The 25565-nt window shown below is 32.5% G+C and overlaps 1 pseudogene; it reads right to left on the bottom strand.

Annotated features, from left to right (window-relative positions):
• LOC119611584 overlaps positions 1–24273 on the bottom strand; it is a 55222-nt pseudogene extending 30949 nt beyond the window's left edge.
• Positions 24274–25565: the final 1292 nt, after the last annotated feature.

The following is a 25565-nucleotide window of genomic DNA, read 5'->3' as shown; positions in this document are numbered from 1 at the left end:
GAGCATTCGAACTTAATTTCGAAAATTCGAACTTATTGTCAAATCTTGGAAATTCATAAAAAATTATTAAAAAAAAATTTGGAGTATAAAATTAGTTATTTTAAGCATGTTCGAACATTCGATCCTAATTTCGAAAATTTTTAGAAATTTCTAAACAAAAAATGTAAACAAAATTTGTAGTCTACAATTAGTTCTTTTAAGCATGTTGGAAGATTCGAACTTAATTTCGAAAATTTTTCGAAAATTCGAAGTTGCGAACTCAGGAAATTTTTGAAAAATAATTTAAACATGTTTTACAGAACAGTGTTAGTTATTTTAAGCATTTTCAAACATTCGAATTTAATTTCGAAAATTCGAACTTAATTGCAAAAACTAGAAATTTCTAAAAACTTATTTAAACGAGTTTTGCAGTAAAAAAAGTTCTTTTAAGCATGTTCGAACATTCGAACTTAATTTCGAAACATGTTCGAAAATTCAAACTTAATTGCAAAAACTGGAAATTTCTAAAAATATATTAAAGGCGTTTTACAGAAAAAAATGTTCTTTTAAGCATGTTCGAACATTCGAACTTGATGTCAAAAATTTTCGAAAATTCGAATTTAATTGCGAATACAGGAAATTTGTGAAAAATAGTTTAAACAGGTTTTGCAGTATAAAGTTAGTTATTTTAATTTCGAAAATTCGAACTTAATTTCGAACATTGAAAATTGGTTAAATATTATTACAATTCACATTTTGCCTAAAATGAGTTACTTAAAACGTGTTCGAAAATTCGAAGTTAAATTCGAATATATTTTTTTTTAATTTACAAGTTATTTAGAGCAAGTTCGAAAATTCGAACATTGATTTTTTATTTAAAAATCATTAAATATTCATTTGTAGTACAAAATCTGTTATTTTAAACATGTTCGAAAATTCGAACGTAATTTTAAAGGTTGTTAACAACATAAATATTGTTTATACCCTCTTAGTATCAAATTACATCTATTAATACCCAATTCCTGTTCACCCCAAAAAACTGTCACTTACACTCGTGAAAGTATATCTTTTTTTCATTCTCTATTTCCCTTAAAAATGTCAAAAGTTCACAAAACTCAAAACCCACAAAAGGTGTCAAAAAAGTTGAAATACATTGTGACCACAACTCATTTGTCAGTTTTTCTTTAGAAACATATCCCTCTATACCTAAAGAAATAAATTGAATAAGAAATTCGTTGTCTAAATATTTAGCACACACACAGGCTTTCATAATCGCTCATATCACTCCCATCCCAACCTCCTCTCTCAACCCACTTTTTGCATTTTACAATTTATTTATTTTCTTTGTTGCAAAACAAAAAAAAATTGCAAGAACAGAATAATAAAACCAAATAAAAATCGTGACTATGAGAGCCATGACAAGCTGGCAGTTAGAATAACTTGGTTCCAATATGGGTCAAACATCATCAACAACAATTTCATAATCATCATTAACAGCAGGCAGCAGCAGTAAGAGCTCCTCACTAGTCTCATATCTAACGAGCAGTTAAAAAAGCCAGCAATACAGTGAAGAAGACTTTGAGGATGACAAGAACAACGACTTATTGTTGCAAAAAAAATATATAAACAAATAAATAGAAGAAGAAAAAATAATAAAATAAAACTTTAATAAATACTATTAACTAAAGATATACTGTGAGTAAAGGGAAGTATAGCCCATTAAGAAAGGAGGATTAATGGGGACTTACAAGTCAATATAATATTATATATGTATATATAACAAAGATTTATACTAAAGAATCCTAAGATTCTTAGAAAATTCTTTTGTTTTTAGACGTATGAATCTTTACGGATCTGATCAGTTCTTTTTAATATCACATTTATGTAGATATTTGATTAAATACAAATATTCAGAACTTAATTGGCCGTTAGTTCTTTTTATCCAGGACACTGACTTAAATAACATGAAGTGGGTTACTTCCCCTTTAGGAATGTATTTAAATGTATTCGCTCATGTTACTTTGTGTAAAATTGATGAAACAATGACGTTTTATATAGAAACAATAAAAAATACAAACCATGCCGCCAGGCTTAAAGTGCAAAACACAATTACATACATTTTACCTAACATTAGGGAGGCACATATTTAAAGATGCAAAAAAAACAAAATTAAAATAAACAAATGAAAAAATATTAAAAACTGACTGTTAATAAAACAGATTAACTTTCATACAAAGCATAATAATGTGAACTCGTTTTCTACCTCCTAAGAACCAGTCACGTAACTAGTTCTGGGTTAATTTTCTTCCAGTATAAACTAATGAATTTATCTATTATTTATACATTAAAAGTTTTTCCAATTTCCAAAAGCCTTTCAAAAATCTTCTCGATCTGCCTAAAGTACATTTTTTAATTATTCCTTTATCATTTTAACATCGCTAAGAATGGGAGGAGTTAGAACATAAAGTATCTTTGAATGTAGTCAACAATAAATACAAGTAATTGCTGTAACTTTACTTTATGAACGACAACAGCAGTTACAATGTAGTTTTGAAATAAAATTTACCAAACAAATAAATTCATTTAGAAAATTTATGAGAACTTTGTTCTGATTTTGGTGTTCATTTGCGATAGTGTTAAAAGTACACTCCCGTCGGAAAACATAAACGAGGGTTATACCAAAAACGAAAACAAAATCCTTGAACAAGCTATATTTACAATAGTCAGGCTACAGTCAATCTATAGTAACCACTATAGTCCTGATCAGTCATAGTCAATCTACAGTCCAGACTATAGTCAGTCTATAGTCTAGACTATAGTCAGTCTATAGTCCACACTATAGTCAGTCTATAGTCCACACTATAGTCAGTCTATAGACCACACTATAGTCAGTCTATAGACTACACTATAGTCAGTCTATAGTCCAGACTAAAGTCAGTCTATAGTCCAGACTATAGACCAGATAATAGTCAATCTATAGTCCAGACTATAGTCAGTCTATAGTCCTGACTATAGTCAGTCTATAGTCCACACTATAGTCAGTTTATAGTCCACACTATAGCCAGTCTATAGTCCACACTATAGTCAGTCCATAGTCTAGATTATAGTCAGTCTATAGTCCAGACTATAGTCCAGATAATAGTCAATCTATAGTCCAGACTATCGTCAGTCTATAGTCCAGACTATCGTCAGTCTATAGTCCACAATATAGTCAGTCTATAGACCGGACTGTAGTTAGTCTATATACTAGACTATAGTTAGTCTATATACTAGACTATAGTTAGTCTATAGACTAGACTATAGTTAGTCTATAGACTAGACTATTGTTAGTCTATAGACCAACCTATAGTTAGTCTATAGTCCAGACTATAGTTAGTCTATAATGCAGACTATAGTCAGTCTATAGTCCAGACTATAGTCAGTCTATAATCCAGACTATAATCAGTATATAGTCCAGACTAAACAACTAACGGATAATCTACAGTTTGGACTATAGATAGTCTATAGTTTGGACTACAGATAGCCTATGGTCTGGACTAAAGATAGCCTATAGTCTGGAGTATAGATAGACTATAATATGGACTATAGATAGCATATAGTCTGGAGTATAGATAGGCTATAGCATGGAGTATAGATAGTCTATAGACTATAGGCTATAGCATGGAGTATAGATAGTCTATAGTCTATAGTCCAGACTATAGTCCAGACTATAGTCAGTCTATAGTCCAGACTATAGTCAGTCTATAGTCCAGACTATAGTCAGTCTATAATCCAGACTATAGTGAGTCTATAATCCAGACTATAATCAGTCTATAGTCCAGACTAAACAGCTAACGGATAGTCTACAGTTTGGACTATAGATAGTCTATAGTTGGACTTCAGATATCTTATGGTCTGGACTAAAGATAGCTATAGTCTGGACTATAGATAGACTATAATCTGGACTATAGATAGCATATAGTCTGGAGTATAGATAGGCTATAGCATGGAGTATAGATAGTCTATAGTATGGACTATGGATAGTCTATAGTATGGACTATAGATATTCTATAGTCTGGACAATAGATAGTCTATAGTCTGAACTACAGATAGTCTATATAATAATAGTCTATAAATCTGGACAATAGATAGTCTATAGTCTGGACTATAGGTAGTCTATAGTCTGAACTATTGATAGCCTATAGTCTGGACTATAGATAGTCTATAGTCTGGACTATAGATAGTTTATATTCTGGACTATAGATAGTCTAAAGTTTGGATTATCGATAGCGTATAGTCTGTACTATAGATAGCCTTTATTTTGGACTATAGATAGCCTATAGTTTAGACTATAGATATTCTGTAGTCTGGACAATAGTTTGGACTATAGATAGTCTGAATAGTCTATAGTCTGGACTATAGGAAGTCTATATTCTGGACTATAAGTAGTATGGACTATAGAAAATATATAGTCTGGACTGTAGATAATCTACAGTGTGGACCTATACGTAGATATATGCGGTCTGGGCTATAGAAGGTTTATAGTCTTAACAAAAGTCCATATTCTAGATTATAGATAATCTATAGTCTGGGCTATAGATAATCTATAGTCTTGACTATAGAAATTATATAGTCTGGACTATAAATAGTCCATAGTATACATATGTAGTTTATAATATATTCATGTACGCATTAACACATTCAATATGTTGGCATGACCTCATCACACAACTCTCGTAACCACAAATATGTTGTGAATGCTTCCATTTTTCCAAGCAACCTCCTTTTAAAAGAAAATATTTATTACGTTTCTATACATAAGTATGCATTTTAACACCCGCTTCACGAATTTAACCTACACTAGACAGACAGACAACATTCATTCCTTTCCCACTCTCTTCCATATGAACTCCGAAACATAAAGAACTTCTTCCTGATACCAGAACTGGAGAACATAAAAACAATTGCAAGTGTATAAAATGTGTGTGTGAGTATGTTGTCAGTCATGTAACTCATTTCCAATTGCGGTATGCAACAAACACACATGCATCATTACATATAGAGGACACACATGTTGTACGTTGTTTGTTATATGAAATGGAATGATAATATCATCATTATGCAGTTGTTGGTGTTTTACACTTTTCGTTGTAAGTTTTTGTTGTTTGAACATTTTAATGTTGTTGAAATTGTATTAATACGAGATTACAAGTAAAAACACAACAATTTCAACAACTATAAAAAATTCTGTTGTAATGATGCGTTACAGAGTGGCTTGCAACAAATGCGAATGCAAACAGCAAAAAAAAAAACTGTTTACCACATGCAAATTCCATTTGAGAAGATTTATTTTTTTATTTTCGAAAAAATAGATTAAAATAATTGTAAATGATATTAAACACATAAGTAAGTTGAGAAAACAAGGCATTTGACCTGATAAATAGGAAGCGTAAAATAAAATTGCAAAATTAACAATTTTTCAATTTTATTTTACGCCCCTATATAGGCTATAGGCTATATTTGAACTATAGTTAGTCCATAGAATGGACTATAGTCAGTCTCGTATGGACTATAGTCAGTACTATAGTCAGCCTATAATCAGGTCTATAATATATTCAGTCTATAGCCTGAACTATCGTCGTCGTTCTAAAGTCTGGACTATAGTCAGTCTATAGTCTTTACTATAGTCTAGTCTATAGTCTTTACTATAGTCAGTCTATAGTCTGGACTATAGTCAGTCTATAGTCTGGACTATAGTCAGTCTACAGTCTGGACTATAGTCAGTCTATAGTCTGGAGGATAGTCTGTCTATAGTCTGGACTATAGTAAGTCTACAGTCTGGACTATAGTAAGTCTATAGTCTGGATTATAGTCAGTCTAAAGTCTGGACTATAGTTGGTCTAACGCCTGGACTATAGTCAGGTCTATAGGCTGCCTATACTATGTTTGTCTAGGTTGTACTATAAATATTACATAACTCACCTTCATTTTCGCTCTTCCGTCTACGAGGCATACTGTTATAATACTGTTGTTGGCATTTTCCGACTTTTCCGTTGATTCATTTTCCTGTTTCTCATCTTCGGTATGCACCGGCGACGAGGGTCCCGACGACGAAGCACTGGCTGCCGGCGAGGCTGCCGAATTCTACTACCACTCAGCAGACCATTACCACTGGCTGTGGAATTACTATTGCCCAGACTATCAATGGAGGCTCGTTTGGCAGCATAAGCATATGGTGGTTGTTTGGTGGGCGAAACGGGCGTTTCAGTCTCCACTAAATCTATAGATTTTTTACGTGGTTTTTTCGGGTGGTATCGGTGGCGGTGCTATGCCATTCTGTTCATCGATTGAACGTTGTTGGGCAGCTGCATGCGGCGGCCGATTTGGCTGGTGGAGGTGGTGGTGGTTCGGAGATTTTTGTGGGTGAAACGTACACGCTCCGGATTCAGTTTTATGGGACTGATATTTTTCGGCTTAACCGCTGGTATGGGTGGCAGTGGTGGCGATTTTAACTGGACTACCGATTTTATTAGAACTGCGCGGTTTTATTTCGGGCGGTTGTACGGAATGTCTTACGGGCGGACTGGGTGGTTTGTCCTGTTCATGAGCTAGACTGGCTAAAATGGAGAGAACGTGTTTCCATTTGATTGCTCATTTGTGATTACTTAATGGCGAAGTTAAGACCGATTCTTTCTGTTGTATAACCGAGCTGGGTATTAATACTGTACCCGGCCCAGTGCGTATAATATCGCAGCGATTTAGATCACTGTGAGAACGTGTTGTCTTGTTTTGGTAAAGTGTGAGGTCCACTTTTTCTGTTTTTCGATTAATTCGCGTTAGTTTAAATTTTCGTTCGGGTTTTTCGGGCTTATCGGCCGACAACAGGGGCACTTACGCCACCCGCGCCTGAGGAAGAATTTACCACTTTCTTCGGTTTTCAAACGTGATATATATGTTGAAATTTCGGACTAGGCTCCATTATGAATTTAGAGTTGGCCAAATTTGGTCCACCATTTAGTTGATTACAGTTATTATTGGCCATCGAGGGCAGCCACCTGACAACCGGACGGAAATGGTGAACGTCGTAGGTGGTGACACAGAACGATCTGATGATCTCGACGATGAACGATCTGAATGATTTTGTAAATCACAGAGATTATCTTTCACGCGAACCCGAACGTTTAACACTTAAGTTTGAATTACTCTCGACACCGAGTTTTTCGAAAAGAGCTCGTGCGTTATTAAAACGAGCCGAATGGGATTCTGTGCGTACAACGGTCACTGGTGTACCGGCAGCTGCATTAGCAGCCGCGGCGGCGGCAGCAGCTGCTGCGGCTGCTGCTGCAGCAGCACTTAATTGTTCAACTGGTTGTATCTCAATCGGTTTGCGTTGGAAAAGATTCGCTATTTGCGAAACTTTACCAACGGGCTGTTGTTGCAAAGGTTTCTCCATTTTGACGATTATAACGGTAGTAGATTGATTTTAAAGATGCTGGGGCGGTAGATGTCTGTAATAATCAAAAAAATGTAGAAAGTGTTTAAAAATTGACTAAGTAAATGTTCAAATTACAATATAACTAACATATAAATTGTATATAAATCTAAGAATATAGTTCCAAGACAAAAGTTCAAGTATACTTTTAGTTCTAATTCAGTTTTAGTACAGCTCTATAATTATATATATATATATAATTCTTGAATTTAATACACATAAATTATATAAATCTAAAAATTCCAAGACAAAAGTTGAATTATACATTTAGTTCTACTTCAGTTCTAGTTCAGTTCTAGTTCAGTTCTAGTTCAGTTCTAGTTCAGTTCTAGTTCAGTTCTAGTTCAGTTCTAGTTCAGTTCTAGTTCAGTTCTAGTTCAGTTCTAGTTCAGTTCTAGTTCAGTTCTAGTTCAGTTCTAGTTCAGTTCTAGTTCAGTTCTAGTTCAGTTCTAGTTCAGTTCTAGTTCAGTTCTAGTTCAGTTCTAGTTCAGTTCTAGTTCAGTTCTAGTTCAGTTCTAGTCAGTTCTAGTTCAGTTCTAGTTCAGTTCTAGTTCAGTTCTAGTTCAGTTCTAGTTCAGTTCTAGTTCAGTTCTAGTTCGTTCTAGTTCAGTTCTAGTTCAGTTCAGTTCTAGTTCAGTTCAGTTCAGTTCTAGTTCAGTTCTAGTTCAGTTCTAGTTCAGTTCTAGTTCAGTTCTAGTTCAGTTCTAGTTCAGTTCTAGTTCAGTTCTAGTTCAGTTCTAGTTCAGTTCTAGTTCAGTTCTAGTTCAGTTCTAGTTCAGTTCTCTTCAGTTCTCGTTCAGTTCTAGTCAGTTCTAGTTCAGTTCTAGTTAAGTTCTAGTTCAGTTCAGTTCTAGTTCAGTTCTAGTTCAGTTCTAGTTCAGTTCTAGTTCAGTTCTAGTTCAGTTCTAGTTCAGTTCTAGTTCAGTTCTAGTTCAGTTCTAGTTCAGTTCTAGTTCAGTCTAGTTCAGTTCTAGTTCATTCTAGTTCAGTTCTAGTTCAGTTCTAGTTCAGTTCTAGTTCAGTTCTAGTTCAGTTCTAGTTCAGTTCTAGTTCAGTTCTAGTTCAGTTCTAGTTCAGTTCTAGTTCAGTTCTAGTTCAGTTCTAGTTCAGTTCTAGTTCAGTTCTAGTTCAGTTCTAGTTCAGTTCTAGTTCAGTTCTAGTTCAGTTCTAGTTCAGTTCTAGTTCAGTTCTAGTTCAGTTCTAGTTCAGTTCTAGTTCAGTTCTAGTTCAGTTCTAGTTCAGTTCTAGTTCAGTCTAGTTCAGTTCTAGTTCAGTTCTAGTTCAGTTCTAGTTCAGTTCTAGTTCAGTTCTAGTTCAGTAGTTCAGTTCTAGTTCAGTTCTAGTTCAGTTTTAGTTCAGTTCTAGTTCAGTTCTAGTTCAGTTCTAGTTCAGTTCTAGTTCAGTTCTAGTTCAGTTCCAGTTCAGTTCTAGTCAGTTCTAGTTCAGTTCTAGTTCAGTTCTAGTTCAGTTCTAGTTCTAGTTCAGTTCTAGTTCAGTTCTAGTTCATTTCTAGTTCAGTTCTAGTTCAGTTCTAGTTCAGTTCTAGTTCAGTTCTAGTTCAGTTCTAGTTCAGTTCTAGTTCAGTTCTAGTTCAGTTCTAGTTCAGTTCTAGTTCAGTTCTAGTTCAGTTCTAGTTCAATTCTAGTTCAGTTCTAGTTCAGTTTTAGTTCAGTTCTAGTTCAGTTCTAGTTCAGTTCTAGTTCAGTTCTAGTTCAGTTCTAGTTCAGTTCTAGTTCAGTTCTAGTTCAGTTCTAGTTCAGTTCTAGTTCAGTTCTAATTCAGTTCTAGTTCAGTTCTAGTTCAGTTCTAGTTCAGTTCTTCAGTTCTAGTTCAGTTCTAGTTCAGTTCTAGTTCAGTTCTAGTTCAGTTCTAGTTCAGTTCTAGTTCAGTTCTAGTTCAGTTCTAGTTCAGTTCTAGTTCAGTTCTAGTTCAGTTCTAGTTCAGTTCTAGTTCAGTTCTAGTTCAGTTCTAGTTCAGTTCTAGTTCAGTTCTAGTTCTAGTTCAGTTCTAGTCAGTTCTAGTCAGTTCTAGTTCAGTTTCTAGTTCAGTTCTAGTTCAGTTCTAGTTCAGTTCTAGTTCAGTTCTAGTTCAGTTCTAGTTCAGTTATAGTTCAGTTATAGTTCAGTTCAGTTCTAGTTTCAGTTCTAGTTCAGTTCTAGTTCAGTTCTAGTTCAGTTCTACTCAGTTCTAGTTCAGTTCTAGTTCAGTTCTAGTTCAGTTCTAGTTCAGTTCTAGTTCAGTTCCAGTTCAGTTCTAGTTCAGTTCTAGTTCAGTTCTAGTTAGTTTTAGTTCAGTTCTACTTCAGTTTTATTTCAGTCAAGTTTAGAGCTTTAACAAATTAAATATGTATGATTCACTTTAAAATTTTATTATTTTTATCACTAACATTTTTTTCATACCCCTAAACTTGTCTTACCATTTTGAAATATTTTTTGAAGAACCTTGCCACAATTCTTTAAAGAAAGATGAAAATACAAACAATTTAAATTTCCCTTTAACACTATTGTTTAAATCCGTTTCAAATAAATGTTTTATTTGCCTACAATCAAAACGTTTTCATACGATAATTTGTATTTTTCAACACGTTGCAAATGCTCTGATTATCTTTTCTGTTCTTTTATATTACACCAAATCAGTACAATTTTCTTGTTAGTTTTTGTCAGCGAAAAAAAGCGTCTAAAGTAGAGCAATACTTTGAAATGAATAAAGAAAAGACGTAAAATAATAAATACATACGAGTATAAATTTTGTTTTATATGACAAACCATACAAACGCAATTGTTTAGTAGACACAAGTACATTTACAATCAGTTCTTTAGGTTGGAAAATAAAGACGACAAAAGTGATTGATACATTACATATGGGTGGGAGTAGATCGTTATATGAGCACCCTTTTGGGGAATAATTGTCATATGGATGACATTTTGAAATTTGTTTTGGAGGAAATTATTGTTAGAAAATATGTATACACTACGTTTATAACAGTCATGGGCATCGATCATGTGAATGCTTAATTGTGAGTCCATCTGAAATTGATCTTTAGCGTATTTAAAAGATAAAACTCTCTGTTCAGTTATTAGAATACATAGATTTCTACTGATTTTACAACCAACCATTATTGTGGTAGTTTGCCTATCAATGCCCACTTGTACAGATTGCATTACAAATATTAAAATTAATAATTGATTTTTTTTCATTTAAACAATAATAGAAGTATTAGCTTCAATTGTGTTACCAATCAACTTTCAAACTAATCCTACCATTTCAGAAAATATACCAATTTAAAAGAAAACTAATGTCAATAACATTTTATGACACTCACTACATAACAGACGTCAGCACAGATAGGCAAGAGGATTCAAAACTATATACTGAGCCTATTGTACACAACATAAATATCATTGCACAAACATCGACAGAATATTTGCTTTCAAAAGCTTTCCAATTTCGAAATTTTATCAATGTATTCGTCATAATCTCTTTATGCCGTTCACTGCTTTATATACCCCAAACGAAGGTGTAAAGAGTGTGCGAAAACAATCACGATACAAATATCTATTTCATGACAATTAATACAAAATATATTTTGTTATTGTTTTTTTATATTTATTGCTATTATTTCTTTTTTTGTTATCGTTTAACATGAAATTGATTTTAAAGAAAATGTTTTACTTTTAACAAAATAATTACAACAAGAACAACTAATCAGCGAAATTGAAGCACAACAAAATGTGAAGAAAAATAAATAAAAAAAGAAGAAACACACTAACAAAAGAAAGTAAAAAACAAGTGTGAAATTTAAACCAAACAAAATATTATTAAAAAACATATGATGAGAAAGTGTAAAATGTTTGTAAACAAATACATATCGATAATTAGTATAGAGATGTAACTGTACCGATAAACTGGCTTAAAACTGAAAGTGTTATTACTTTTCTTTAAATAATAGAAATCCATCTGCTAAATTTTAAATATCGGAGAAATTGGATTGTAATTTTGTTTTATTTCAGTTTAGTTCTAGTTCAGTTCAGTTCTAGTTCAGTTCTAGTTTAGTTCTAGTTCAGTTCTAGTTCAGTTCTAGTTCAGTTCTATTTCAGTTCTATTTCAGTTCTATTTCAGTTCTAGTTCAGTTCTAGTTCAGTTCTAGTTCAGTTCTAGTTCAGTTCTAGTTTCAGTTCTAGTAGTTCTAGTTCAGTTCTAGTTCAGTTCTAGCGTTCTAGTTCAGTTCTAGATCAGTTCTAGATCAGTTCTAGTTCAGTTCTAGTTCAGTTCTAGTTCAGTTCTAGTTCAGTTCTAGTTCAGTTCTAGTTCAGTTCTAGTTCAGTTCTAGTTCAGTTCTAGTTCAGTTCTAGTTCAGTTCTAGTTTAGTTCTAGTTCAGTTCTAGTTCAGTTCTAGATCAGTTCTAGTTCAGTTCTAGTTCAGTTCTAGTTCAGTTCTAGTTCAGTTCTAGTTCAGTTCTAGTTCAGTTCTAGTTCAGTTCTAGTTCAGTTCTAGTTCAGTTCTAGTTCAGTTCTAGTTCAGTTCTAGTTCAGTTCTAGTTCAGTTCTAGTTCAGTTCTAGTTCAGTTCTAGTTCAGCTCTAGTTCAGTTCTAGTTCAGTTCTAGTTCATTTCTAGTTCAGTTCTCTACAGTTCTAGTTCAGTTCTAGTTCAGTTCTAGTTCAGTTCTAGTTCAAATCTAGTTCAGTTCTAGTTCAGTTCTAGTTCAGTTCTAGTTCAGTTCTAGTTCAGTTCTAGTTCAGTTCTAGTTCAGTTCTAGTTCAGTTCTAGTTCAGTTCTAGTTCAGTTCTAGTTCAGTTCTAGTTCAGTTCTAGTTCAGTTCTAGTTCAGTTCTAGTTCAGTTCTAGTTCAGTTCTAGTTCAGTTCTAGTTCAGTTCTAGTTCAGTTCTAGTTCAGTTCTAGTTCAGTTCTAGTTCAGTTCTAGTTCAGTTCTAGTTTTCAGTTCTAGTTCAGTTCTAGTTCAGTTCTAGTTCAGTTCTAGTTCAGTTCTAGTTCAGTTCTAGTTCAGTTCTAGTTCAGTTCTAGTTCAGTTCTAGTTCAGTTCTAGTTCAGTTCTAGTTCAGTTCTAGTTCAGTTCTAGTTCAGTTCTAGTTCAGTTCTAGTTCAGTTCTAGTTCAGTTCTAGTTCAGTTCTAGTTCAGTTCTAGTTCAGTTCTAGTTCAGTTCTAGTTCAGTTCTAGTTCAGTTCTAGTTCAGTTCTAGTTCAGTTCTAGTTCAGTTCTAGTTCAGTTCTAGTTCAGTTCTAGTTCAGTTCTAGTTCAGTTCTAGTTCAGTTCTAGTTCAGTTCTAGTTCAGTTCTAATTCAGTTTAGTTCAGTTCTAGTTCAGTTCTAGTTCAGTTCTAGTTCAGTTCTAGTTTAGTTCTAGTTCAGTTCTAGTTCAGTTCTAGTTCAGTTCTAGTTCAGTTCTAGTTCAGTTCTAGTTCAGTTCTAGTTCAGTTCTAGTTCAGTTCTAGTTCAGTTCTAGTTCAGTTCTAGTTCAGTTCTAGTTCAGTTCTAGTTCAGTTCTAGTTCAGTTCTAGTTCAGTTCTAGTTCAGTTCTAGTTCAGTTTCTAGTTCAGTTCTAGTTCAGTTCTAGTTCAGTTCTAGTTCAGTTCTAGTTCAGTTCTAGTTCAGTTCTAGTTCAGTTCTAGTTCAGTTCTAGTTCAGTTCTAGTTCAGTTCTAGTTCAGTTCTAGTTCAGTTCTAGTTCAGTTCTAGTTCAGTTCTAGTTCAGTTCTAGTTCAGTTCTAGTTCAGTTCTAGTTCAGTTCTAGTTCAGTTCTAGTTCAGTTCTAGTTCAGTTCTAGTTCAGTTCTAGTTCAGTTCTAGTTCAGTTCTAGTTCAGTTCTAGTTCAGTTCTAGTTCAGTTCTAGTTCAGTTCTAGTTCAGTTCTAGTTCAGTTCTAGTTCAGTTCTAGTTCAGTTCTAGTTCAGTTCTAGTTCAGTTCTAGTTCAGTTCTAGTTCAGTTTAGTTCAGTTCTAGTTCAGTTCTAGTTCAGTTCTAGTTCAGTTCTAGTTCAGTTTTACTTCAGTTTTAGTTCAGTTCTAGTTCAGTTCTAGTTCAGTTCTAGTTCAGTTCTAGTTCAGTTCTAGTTCAGTTCTAGTTCAGTTCTAGTTCAGTTCTAGTTCAGCTCTAGTTTCAGTTCTAGTTCAGTTCTAGTTCATTTCTAGTTCAGTTCTCGTTCAGTTCTAGTTCAGTTCTAGTTCTGTTCTAATTCAGTTCTAGTTCCGTTCTAGTTCAGTTCTAGTTCACTTCTAGTTCACTTCTAGTTCACTTTTAGTTCAGTTCTAGTTCAGTTCCAGTTCAGTTCAGTTCAGTTCTAGTTCAGTTCTAGTTCAGTTCTAGTTCAGTTCTAGTTCAGTTCTAGTTCACTTTTGATTCACATCTAGTTCACTTTTGATTTACTTCTAGTTCACTTTTGATTTACATCTAGTTCAAGTTCTGATTACCAAGCAAGATCAAATTGGGACCGCAATTGTTTAAGAGTTTATTAACCTCTAAGAGCGGGTTTTTGAGATGGTAATCAAAAGCCAATTAATAATCAGATTAGTTAATCTAAAAATAAATTTAATCTTATGTTAATCCCCTTTGATGTTTTTGAGTACAAGATCAAACTACGCAGTGTTTGCCATACAAAACAACAGAAAATGTCACTGTTTGTTATCAAAACAATGCATGTTTTATAAAAAAGAAGAAGACAATTGTAAATTTAATATGAAAATTAATGAAAACTTAAATTAAAAACAAAAAACTGTATTTTGAAGTGTCCATAATTTATACTAATCAATAAATAGAACATTTTAATGTTTATATTTATAAAAATTTTATTAATTTTTTTGCATCAGCTGTTTACACTTTTGCATTTCGTGCTTAAGATTAAACCACCTCCATTGGGCGCTTAAACTTGCAAACAAAATTAACTAATTGAGTACTCAAAAACATCTTTCGAGGATTAATTTTAATTTAATCGCTAATCTTTCACCTAAAGATTGGCCCTAATCGATAAATTTATACTGCGAAATCATGATATGTAATGTAAAAAAAATTTCTTAGAAAACAACTTACATTTCAGGTTTATACATATAGATCGAGATTTTTTTATCGCGAACAAACAAAACTTTACAACTTAAAACTTGATAATTCAAAAAAGTTCATATTTAAAAGTGATTAAATAATCGTTATTCACGTTTCAAATGGGTTGCTATTTGAAACAACTTATTTCATCACACAAATACGTAAATATTTCACTTTAATATTCACTAATTAAATCAACAATTACTAAATGACAAGTAATTAATACTAAAATAAATGATAACAACTTAATACTTTAAATTAATTTTTTATTGAATTTTTTTTTTTATATCAGTTTGGGGGGTTTTCTGTCGGTTATCAACCAAATTAAACACTTTCTAAGGCAGACAGATTAGAAATCTCGTTTTTTCTCATTCAAATGATCTTTTGGCACTGATTAATAAATTTATTATTTCAATTAATTAGAATTTGTTTACAATAAACTTTGCTCGTTTTTTTATAAATAAATTTAAATTAATTTTATTTTACTTTTAAAAAAAACTGCAGTGGTCGCATAATGAATAATTTAAACAAGACTAAAAGTTGTTTTAATTTTTACAAATTGTTGAATTAAATATAGAATCCAACAGAAATGTTGTTTGTATATTATTTCTTTTAATAAAAATCTTTATCTTATCTTTAGGTCTAAAGCAATGAGTTAAAAAAGTGTGAGAAGAGCAGAGAAAACCTGGTATGTAAGTAAATGCCAGAGAAATTAAATGACAAATTTGTTAGAGGTTTTTTATTTATAGCATTTTTTTATATTTATTTAGATAAGCAAGACAATTACACAAAAAAGATAAGCCCTAAAGATAAAAAGTCAAAATTAAAAATATAGACGTTACAAACGTTTGACAAATATGTAGTTGAGATTATATATTAGTAGAATACATACATGTAAGTAGTTGTGTCAAAGTTGTGCTAACTGTTTAATGAAAGATTAATGGAGAAATATGTGGGAAAAATTTTGTTAATTACACTATTTCAATGTTCATCCTGCCATTTATATAAATGGTCATTTAAACAGTTAAATTGGAGTTTATTAATAATGAGAGAACCTTAGTATAGTTATATTACTCTCAGATTTCCTAGGTCTGCTCGAATTCTCGTTCTTAGTTTCTGTTCTATGTTCTGTCTAGTTTCTGTTCTAGTTCTGTTCTTAGCCTGTTCTAGTTCTGTCTAGTTCGTAGTTCTGTTCTCAGGTGTGTCTGGTTCTAGTGTTCTGTTGTCTAGTTCTGTAGTTAGTCTAGTTCTGTTCTAAGTTCTGTTTCTAGTTCTGTTCTAGTTCTGTTCTAGTTCTGTTCTAGTTCTGTTCTAGTTCTGTTCTAGTTCTGTTCTAAGTTCTGTTCTAGTTCTGTTCTAGGTTCTGTTCTAGTTCTGTATCTAGTTCTGTTCCTAGTTCTGTTTCTAGTTCTGTTTCTAGTTCTGTTCTAGTTCTGTTCTAGTTTCGTCTCTAGTTCTGTTCTAGTTTTCTAGTTCTGTTCTAGGTTCTGTTCTAGTTCTGTTCTGTTCTGTTCTAGTTCTGTTCTAGTTCTGTTCTAGTTCTGTTCTAGTTCTGTTTCTAGTTCTGTTCTAGTTCTGTTCTAGTTCTGTTCTAGTTCTGTTCTAGTTCTGTTCTAGTTCTGTTCTAGTTCTGTTCTAGTTCTGTTCTAGTTCTGTTCTAGTTCTGTTCTAGTTCTGTTCTAGTTCTGTTCTAGTTCCTGTTCTAGTTCTGTTCTAGTCTGTTCTAGTTCTAGTTTCTGTTCTGTTCTGTTCTAGTTCTGTTTCTAGTTCTGTTCTAGTTCTGTTCTAGTTCTGTTCTAGTTCTGTTCTAGTTCTGTTCTAGTTCGTTCTAGTTCTGTTCTAGTTCTGTTCTAGTTCTGTTCTAGTTCTGTTCTAGTTCTGTTCTAGTTCTGTTCTGTTCTAGTTTGTTCTAGTTCTGTTCTAGTTCTTGTTCTAGTCTGTTCTAGTTCGTTCTAGTTCTGTTCTAGTTCTGTCTAGTTCTGTTAGTGTTCTAGTTCTGTTCTAGTTCTGTTCAGTTCTGTTCTAGTTCTGTTCTAGTTCTGTTCTAGTTCTGTTCTAGTTCTGTTCTAGTTCTGTTCTAGTTCTGTTCTAGTTCTGTTCTAGTTCTGTTCTAGTTCTGTTCTAGTTCTGTTCTAGTTCTGTTCTAGTTCTGTTCTAGTTCTGTTCTAGTTCTGTTCTAGTTCTGTTCTAGTTCTGTTCTAGTTCTGTCTAGTTCTGTTCTAGTTCTGTTCTAGTTCTGTTCTAGTTCTGTTTAGTATGTTCTAGTTCTGTTCTAGTTCTGTTCTTGTTCTGTTCTAGTTCTGTTCTAGTTCTGTTTAGTTCTGTTCTAGTTCTGTTCTAGTTCTGTTCTAGTTCTGTTCTAGTTCTGTTCTAGTTCTGTTCTATAGTTCTGTTCTAGTTCTGTTCTAGTTCTGTTCTAGTTCTGTTCTAGTTCTGTTCTAGTTCTGTTCTAGTTCTGTTCTAGTTCTGTTCTAGTTCTGTTCTAGTTTTGTTCTAGTTCTGTTCTAGTTTCTGTTCTAGTTCTGTTCTAGTTCTGTTCTAGTTTCTGTTCTAGTTCTAGTTCTGTTCTAGTTTTGTTCTAGTTCTGTTCTAGTTCAGTTCTAGTTCTAGTTCTGTTCTAGTTCTGTTCTAGTTCTGTTCTAGTTCTGTTCTAGTTCTGTTCTAGTTCTGTTCTAGTTCTGTTCTAGTTCTGTTCTAGTTCTGTTCTAGTTCTGTTCTAGTTCTGTTCTAGTTCTGTTCTAGTTCTGTTCTAGTTCTGTTCTAGTTCTGTTCTAGTTCTGTTCTAGTTCTGTTCTAGTTCTGTTGTAGTTCTGTTCTAGTTCAGTTCTAGTTCAGTTCTAGTTCTAGTTCTAGTTCTGTTCTATTTCTGTTCTAGTTCTGTTCTAGTTCTGTTCTAGTTCTGTTCTAGTTCTGTTCTAGTTCTGTTCTAGTTCTGTTCTAGTTCTGTTCTAGTTCTGTTCTAGTTCTGTTCTAGTTCTGTTCTAGTTCTGTTCTAGTTCTGTTCTAGTTCTGTTCTAGTTCTGTTCTAGTTCAGTTCTAGTTCTAGTTCTGTTCTAGTTCTGTTCTAGTTCTGTTCTAGTTCTGTTCTAGTTCTGTTCTAGTTCTGTTCTAGTTCTGTTCTAGTTCTGTTCTAGTTCTGTTCTAGTTCTGTTCTAGTTCTTTTCTAGTTCTTTTCTAGTTCTGTTCTAGTTCTGTTCTAGTTCTGTTCTAGTTCTGTTCTAGTTCTGTTCTAGTTCTGTTCTAATTCTGTTTCTAGTTCTCTTCTGGTTCTGTTCTAGTTCTGTTCTAGTTCTGTTCTAATTCTCTTCTGGTTCTGTTCTAGTTCTGTTCTAGTTCTGTCCTAGTTCTGTTCTAGTTCTGTTCTAGTTCCGTTCTAGTTCTGTTCTAGTTCTGTTCTAGTTCTAGTTCCGTTCTAGTTCTGTTCTAGTTCCGTTCTAGTTCTGTTCTAGTTCTGTTCTAGTTCTGTTCTAGTTCTGTTCTAGTTCTGTTCTAGTTTATGTTCTAATTCTATTCTAATACTCTTCATATACTTTTTTCCTTTTCAGCATTTAACGTAAACAAGTTTCAAAATAGTCGTGTTCCTATTTTTATTATTAGTTTTTCTTGAATTTAAAACTATTTTTAGTGCAACAGTCAAGTGCGTTTAAGTAAAACAAATTGAAAAAGCACTTTACCCAGTTTTTATATTTATACTTCTAGACAATTTGTTGTCATTTTATATTTAGCATAGAAAACAAAAACAAAAAACTAAAAAAATATTTTAAATATGAAATAAATATTTAAAGCTGTAACGAATTATGATGTAAACTATTACAGTAGTATTAAATATAACACTTTAAAGTTAAAACTATTAGAACAAAATCTAAAACATATAATTTTGGCTAAGTTAGGGTCTCTAGTCGCTGCATTATGGGAAAAGTTCCTTTGAGAAACTTTTAGAAAATTGACTTGTTTATCTTTTTCAAAACAATATATTTTCATGTTTTAGAAAATGACAAATTCTTAAGAAGACATCCCTGTTACAAATGCTCTTTTAAACCCATAATACTGACCACCATACATAAACAATTTCACCCATCCTAAAAACGAAATAGAAAACAACTACAACAACAACAGCAAAATTGTGCTACAAAAAATCCTCTTACAAGTTCTTATTACGAGTCTTTTGGTTCTTTTGAACCAGAAACAAAAACAAGAACAACAAGCAGCAGCTAAATAAAAATGTAGGTTTCTGTTGCTATTGCTGTCATTGTAGTTGTCAGTTGCTGCTGATGACGTTCTTGTTGCTGCTGCTGCTGTTGTTGTTGTTGTTCTAGTCTTGTTGTTACCATCATAATTATTAATAAATCTTAACAAACTGTTTTCTTGTCTAATTTATTTTTATGATGTTAAACATGTTTAACATTAAATCGGACGGGTTATTCTGTTTTTTGTTTTGCTTCGTGGCTGTAGTTGGTTCAGTCGTGGTTCGCTTGTAGCAAATTTGTTATTTAGTAGATGGATGGTTATTTGTTGTAAATTTAAAACACAGTGGGATGCCAACAAAATGAACTCTTTAATGTGGGAAAGTAATAAAACGAAAGACAATTATGAGATAATATTTATTTAAGGAAATTGAATCTCATTCTGAAACAAGAATATACATTTTTTGCAAGAAAATGGACAACAGCATTTTTCTATTTATAGTACAGACTATAGACTATCTATAGTCCAAACCATAGACTACGAATAGTTCAAACTATAGACTATCTGTAGTTCAAACTATAAACTATCTATAATCCAAACTATAGACTATCAATAGTTCAAACTGTAGACTATCTATAGTTCAAACTACAGACTATCTATAGGTCAAACTATATACTATCTATAGTCCAAACTATAGAACATCAATAGTCCAGACTATAGACTACCAATAGTCCAAACTATAGATTATCTATAGTCCACACTGTAGACTGTCTGTAATCCAGGCTATATACTATATATAGCCCAGACTATAGACTATCTGTAGTCAAGACTGTAACTATCAATAGTGAAGACTAGAGACAATCTATAGTCCAGGCTATAGAGTAACTGCAGTCCAGACTATAGACTAACTATAGTCCAGACTATAGACTATCCATAATCCAGACTATAGACTATCTATAGTTTAGACTATAGACTAACTATAGTCCAGACTATAGACTATCCATAGTCTAGACTATAGACTATCAATAGTCCAGACTATAGACTATCAATAGTCCAGACTATAGACTATATATAGTCCAGACTATAGACTATCTATAGTCCGGACTATAGACTATCTATAGTCCAGACTATAGACTATCTATAGTCCAGACTATAGACTATCTATAGACTATCTATAGTCCAGACTATAGACTATCTATAGTTTAGACTTTAGACTATCTATAGTCCTGACTATAGACTACCTATAGCCCAAACTATAGAGTATCTATAGTCAGGACTATAAACTATCTATAGACCAGACTAAAGACAATCTATAGTCCACACTATAGACTACCTATAGTCCAGGCTATAGACTATCTATAGTCCAGGCTATAGACTATCTATAGTCCAGGCTATAGACTATCTATAGTCCAGACTATAGATATCGTATAGTCCAGACTATAGATATTGTATAGTCCAGACTATAGACTATCTATAGTCCACAGACTGTCTGTAGTCCATACTATATACTATCTATAGCCCAGGCTATAGGGTATCTATAGTCAGGACTATAAACTATTTATATATATATAAATATTTCAAGACAATCCATAGTCCACACTATAGACTATCTATTTTAGTCTTGTTTCTTCAATTCAAAACACTTTTAATTAATTAAAATCAAGTGATATGACAGTCGTAGTTTTCCCCTCTGCAGAAACCAGATTCTTAAGAAATCATAATTTTTCTAATCCCCATTGAAAATGACAACTTATTATGAATTTGTTGGTCATAATTATAAACTATTTAATTCAAAAGCAAGTGGGTTTTCTGATCAAAGTCTAGTTGCATTATTTAAATTGTAATTATTTTTTATATGTTAATTATGTGATTTTTTTTTTCAGATTTCTTGCAATAATGTTGGTGTTGCGGAATTTTTCCCACAATATGTTAATGCTGTGCAAGGTGCTTAAAGGTTGGTTGGGGCATTATTATTAGCTGTTTATTGTTATTGAAACTTGCAACAATAAAAATGTATCTTAAACTAAAAAATTGACTTAATGTGACAAAGAATGGTATTGAAAAAGATTAATTACAGAAAAGGAAATTAGTCGGAAATGTGGTTTGAAGTTTAAACAAATAAAGTTTTAATTAAGTTTCAATTAAATCGTGCACTATGGGTAGTTTACATAAATGTTCGAAAATCATAGTTTACACGTGTCATAATCAATAGTCATTAATTTTTTTAATAACTTTTCTTTATAACTTTCTTCCCGTAACATTACAACCAACTCTTGTTTAAATTAATTATTTATTTTTCCATGCTCTTTTTTGCTTTTTATATTCTGTGACTAAAATAAATTCTCTGTAGTTTTCATGGTCATGCTTTCTCGTATATATAAAACGTAAACTTCACTTTTTTTAATCCCATAAAATTATGGACGTGTCATTCAATTTAATCAGTTTCTTTTGGAGACAAACTGTCGCCAAAAAAATTGTTAGTACATACATACATATAAACATGCATAAATAAAACTTTCGCTACGAAGAAAATGTTGCTATTTTCAAAGCTTGTACATTCTACATTGTCCGATATATAGAGTCTATAGTCTGGATTATATATAATCTATAGTCTGGACTGCAGATCATCAACAGCCTGGACTATAGATAGTATATAGTCTGGACTATAGATAGTCTATAATCTGGACTATATATAGTAATAGCCTGGACTATAGATAATCTATAGTCTGGACTATTGGTAGTCATAGTCTGGACTATAGATAGTCTATAGTCTGGACTATAGATAGTCTATAGTCTGGACTATTGGTAGTCATAGCCTGGACTATAGATAATCTATAGTCTATAGTCTGGACTATTGGTAGTCATAGTCTGGACTATAGATAGTCTAAAGTATGGACTACAGGTAGTCATAGTCTGAACTATAGTTAGTCTATAGTCTGAACTATATAAAGTCTGAACTACAGATAGAGTATTGTCTGGACTATAAATAGACTATAGTCTGGACTATAGATAGTCTATAGTCTGGACTATAGATAGTTTATAGTCAGGACTATAGATAGTTTATAGTCAGGACTATAGATAGTCTATAGTCTGGACTATAAACAGTCTATAGTCTGGACTATAAACAGTCTATAGTCTGGACTATAAACAGTCTATAGTCTGGACTATAAATAGTCTATAGTCTGGAATATAAATAGTCTATAGTCTGGACTATAGGTATTCATAGTATTGACTATAGATATTGAATAGTCCGGACTGCAGATCTATAGATCATAAACTTGAAGACTATCTATAGCCTGGACTATAGATAGTCATAGTCTGAACTATAGATAGTTATTGTTTGGACTATATTTAGTCTATAGTCTGGACTATAGTTAGTCTATAGTCTGGACTACAGTTAGTCTATAGTCTGGATTATATATAGTCTGAACTACAGATAGTCTATTGTCTGGACTATAGATAGACTATAATCTGGACTACAGATAGTCTATAGTCTGGACTATAGATAGTCTATAGTCTGGACTATAGATAGTCTATAGTCTGGACTATAGGTAGTCTATAGTCTGGGTTATAGATAGTCCGGACTACAGATAGACAATAGTCTGGGCTATAGGTAGTCAATAGTCTGGACTATAGATAGTCTATAGTCAGGACTATGTATAGTCTATAGTCTGGATTATAAATAGTCTACAGTCTGGACTATAGGTATTCATAGTATTGATTATAGATATTGAATAGTCTGGACTACAGATCTATTGATTATAGACTTGAAGACTATCTATAGTCTGGACTATAGATAGTCATAGTCTGGACTATAGTTAGTCTATAGTCTGGATTATATATAGTCTGAACTACAGATAATCTATTGTCTGGATAGTCTACAGTCTGGATTAAAGATAGACTATAGTCTGGACTATAGATAAACTATAGTCTGGACTATAGATAGTCTATATTCTGTACTATAGATAGTCTATATTCCGTACTATAGATAGTTTATAGTCTGGACTATAGATAGTCGATAGTCTGGACTATAGATAGTCTATGGTCTGGACTATAGGTAGTCTATAGTCTGGATTATAGATAGTCTTTACTACAGATAGACTATAGTCTGAACTATAGGTAGCCAATAGTCTGGACTATTGATAGTCTATAGTCTAGTCTATAGATAGTCTGTAGTCTGGACTATAGATAGTCTATAGTCTGGGCTATAGGTAGTCTATAGTCTGGACTATAGATAGTCTATAGTCGGGACTATAGGTAGTCATAGTCTGGACTATAGATAGTCTATAGTCTGGACTATATGTAGTCATAGTCTGAGCAAAAGTTAGTCTATAGTCTGGACTATATATTGTCAGAACTACAGATAGTCTATTGTCTGGACTATAGATAGTCTATAGTCTGGACTATAGATAGTCTATACTCTGGACTATAGATAGTCTATACTCTGGACTATAGCTAGTCTACACTCTGCACCATAGATAGTCTATAATTCTGGACTAAAGATAGTCTATAGTCTGAACTATAGATAGTCTATAGTCTGGACTATAGATAGTCTATAGTCTGGACTATAGATAGTCTATAGCCTGGACCATAGTTTATACGCTGGACTATAAATATGAACTACCCAGACCTATAATAAACATTTGTTGAACTTGCCTCCACTTCCCTTTTCATTCGGTTTGATGTTTAAAAAAAAATACTTATTATCTCATTGTTTACACTTAAACTTACTCACCTTTTAAGTCGACTTTGTCTTTTTTGTTGTTTCTTTCGTTTTTTCTTTTTTGTTAATTTCGGCTTAAAATGTATTAAATAAACAATATAAATACTTTAATTCCAGGAATGTATTGTTTGTTTTGTTGATCGGTTGTTTCGATCCCAGTTTTCTTTAAAGTGGCTAAAACAACACCACTACTGGGCTGCTGTTGAGTAAATATTTGTTGTTGTTGTGTTGCAGTTTTTCCTATTACTTGTAACTAAAATGGCGAGAAAAACGAAAAAAATTACACAAAAACTCTAAAGTTTACTTCATTTTTACATGTTTGTTGTATTAATTATTTTTTTTTTTTTTGGTTTTTAGTTGTATTCTTTGTTTTTTGTTTTATCTCTCTAATTTTGCCTGGTTGTTTTAGTTGTTGTTTATTTGTATTGTTCTTGTATAGTTGTCGTTGTATTTTTACATAATCTTTATGTAAATATTCTTGTAATGTTTGTTGTAGTTTTTTTTTGGTTTTCAATTCTGTTTTGTAAATTGTGGAGAACTGCTTCTGATTGTGATTCTGCTGCAGTTGTTAATGAATGACTGCTGCTGGTGTGTCTGTTAGCTGCTGTTGGCCTGGTGGTTTACAACTACTCTGTTTGTGTTTTTGTATTTGAAGTTGTTGTTTTGGCTCTTGCTATTTATTATTGTAAAGTGAGACAGTTTATTTTTTGCTTTTATTCTCTGTTTAGTTTGGCTTTGTTGTATGGTAGTCTGTTAAAAAGGGGAGTTTTGGGGTTAACACAACAATAACAATAATAATGAGAGCAATAAAACAACAAAAACAGAAACACAATACCAGATACCATTTACTTGGTGGTTGCACTCTTTTTTTGTTTTTTTTTTAGCTTTTTTTCTTCTTACCAGTACATGTGTTTTGTTATTATTTGTTTATTGTAGTTGCTTTTCTTTTATTTATGATTATTTTTCTTTAATTTTTTGTTGTTGTTGCTTTTTTTAAACTTTTATGCAGCTGTGCACTCAAGCATTTTTTCGGTTTAAATTATAAACTGCAGCAACTATGAAAATGCTAAATGTTAACAGATGAATATGCAAATTGCAATTATTTCTTTCGTTCCGTTTAGTTTTTTTTTTCTGTCTTTTTTCGGAGAAGGGGTTACGTATCCAATATTTCAAGTGCTCAAATCTGCAACGAATACAAAAAAAAAAACAACATAAAGAAACAATTATGATTTGTTTGGTTTTATATTTTTCAATTTATTGATAAAAGGAAAATATTAAATCTTTTATTGTCAGTGAGATATTGAATTTTATGAAGGGGAACGTTTAAAGTTTTCAAAGGTTTTTCCAAAAATAACAACAATGGAAAAAGTAACGGATATGAGGGATTTTTTTAATTAATGTTTTAGCTAGAGAAAATTTAAATATTTTTTTTTAGAAAACACATTTTTTTGGTAAAAATAAGAAATACTGATTTAAAAATCTTCACAAAAGCATTATATATTCTGGACTACAGTATGGACTATAAACTATATTACAGACTAGACAATAATCTGGACTATAGACTATAAAATCATCGTGTGTACTATAAACTGGACTATAGACCGGGCTGGACTAAAGTCTGGACTATAGACTGAACTATATTGTGGACTATAGTCTGGACTATAGTCTGGACTATAATCTGGACTATAATCTGGACTAGAGTCTGGACTATAGACGGGACTATAGTCTGGACTGAAGACCGCATTTTATTCTGAACTATAAAATGGATTAAAGTCTGGACTATATACTGCACTATAGTCTAGACTATAATCTTTACTATAAACTGTTCTATAGTCTGGACTATAGATTGGATTATAGTCTGGACTATAGTCTGGACTATAATCTGGACTATAGTCTGGACTATAATCTGGACTATAAACTGAACTAGAGTCTGGATTATAGACGGGACTATAGTCTGGACTATAGTCTGGATTATAGGGACTATAGTCTGGACTATAAACTGAACTAGAGTCTGGATTATAGACGGGACTATAGTCTGGACTGAAGACCGGATTATAGTCTGCACTATAGACTGCACTATAGTCTAGACTATAATCTTTACTATAAACTGTACTATAGTCTGGACTATAGATTGGATAATAATCTGGACTATAGTCT

The sequence above is a fragment of the Lucilia sericata genome, unplaced genomic scaffold, assembly GCF_015586225.1.
Source record: "Lucilia sericata isolate MDLA Ls3-8-SP2 unplaced genomic scaffold, ASM1558622v1 Contig001486F_arrow, whole genome shotgun sequence".
Taxonomy (NCBI): Eukaryota; Metazoa; Arthropoda; class Insecta; order Diptera; family Calliphoridae; genus Lucilia; species Lucilia sericata.
Note: the sequence above shows the minus strand (reverse complement) of the source record. Positions and strands in the feature narration are given on the sequence as shown.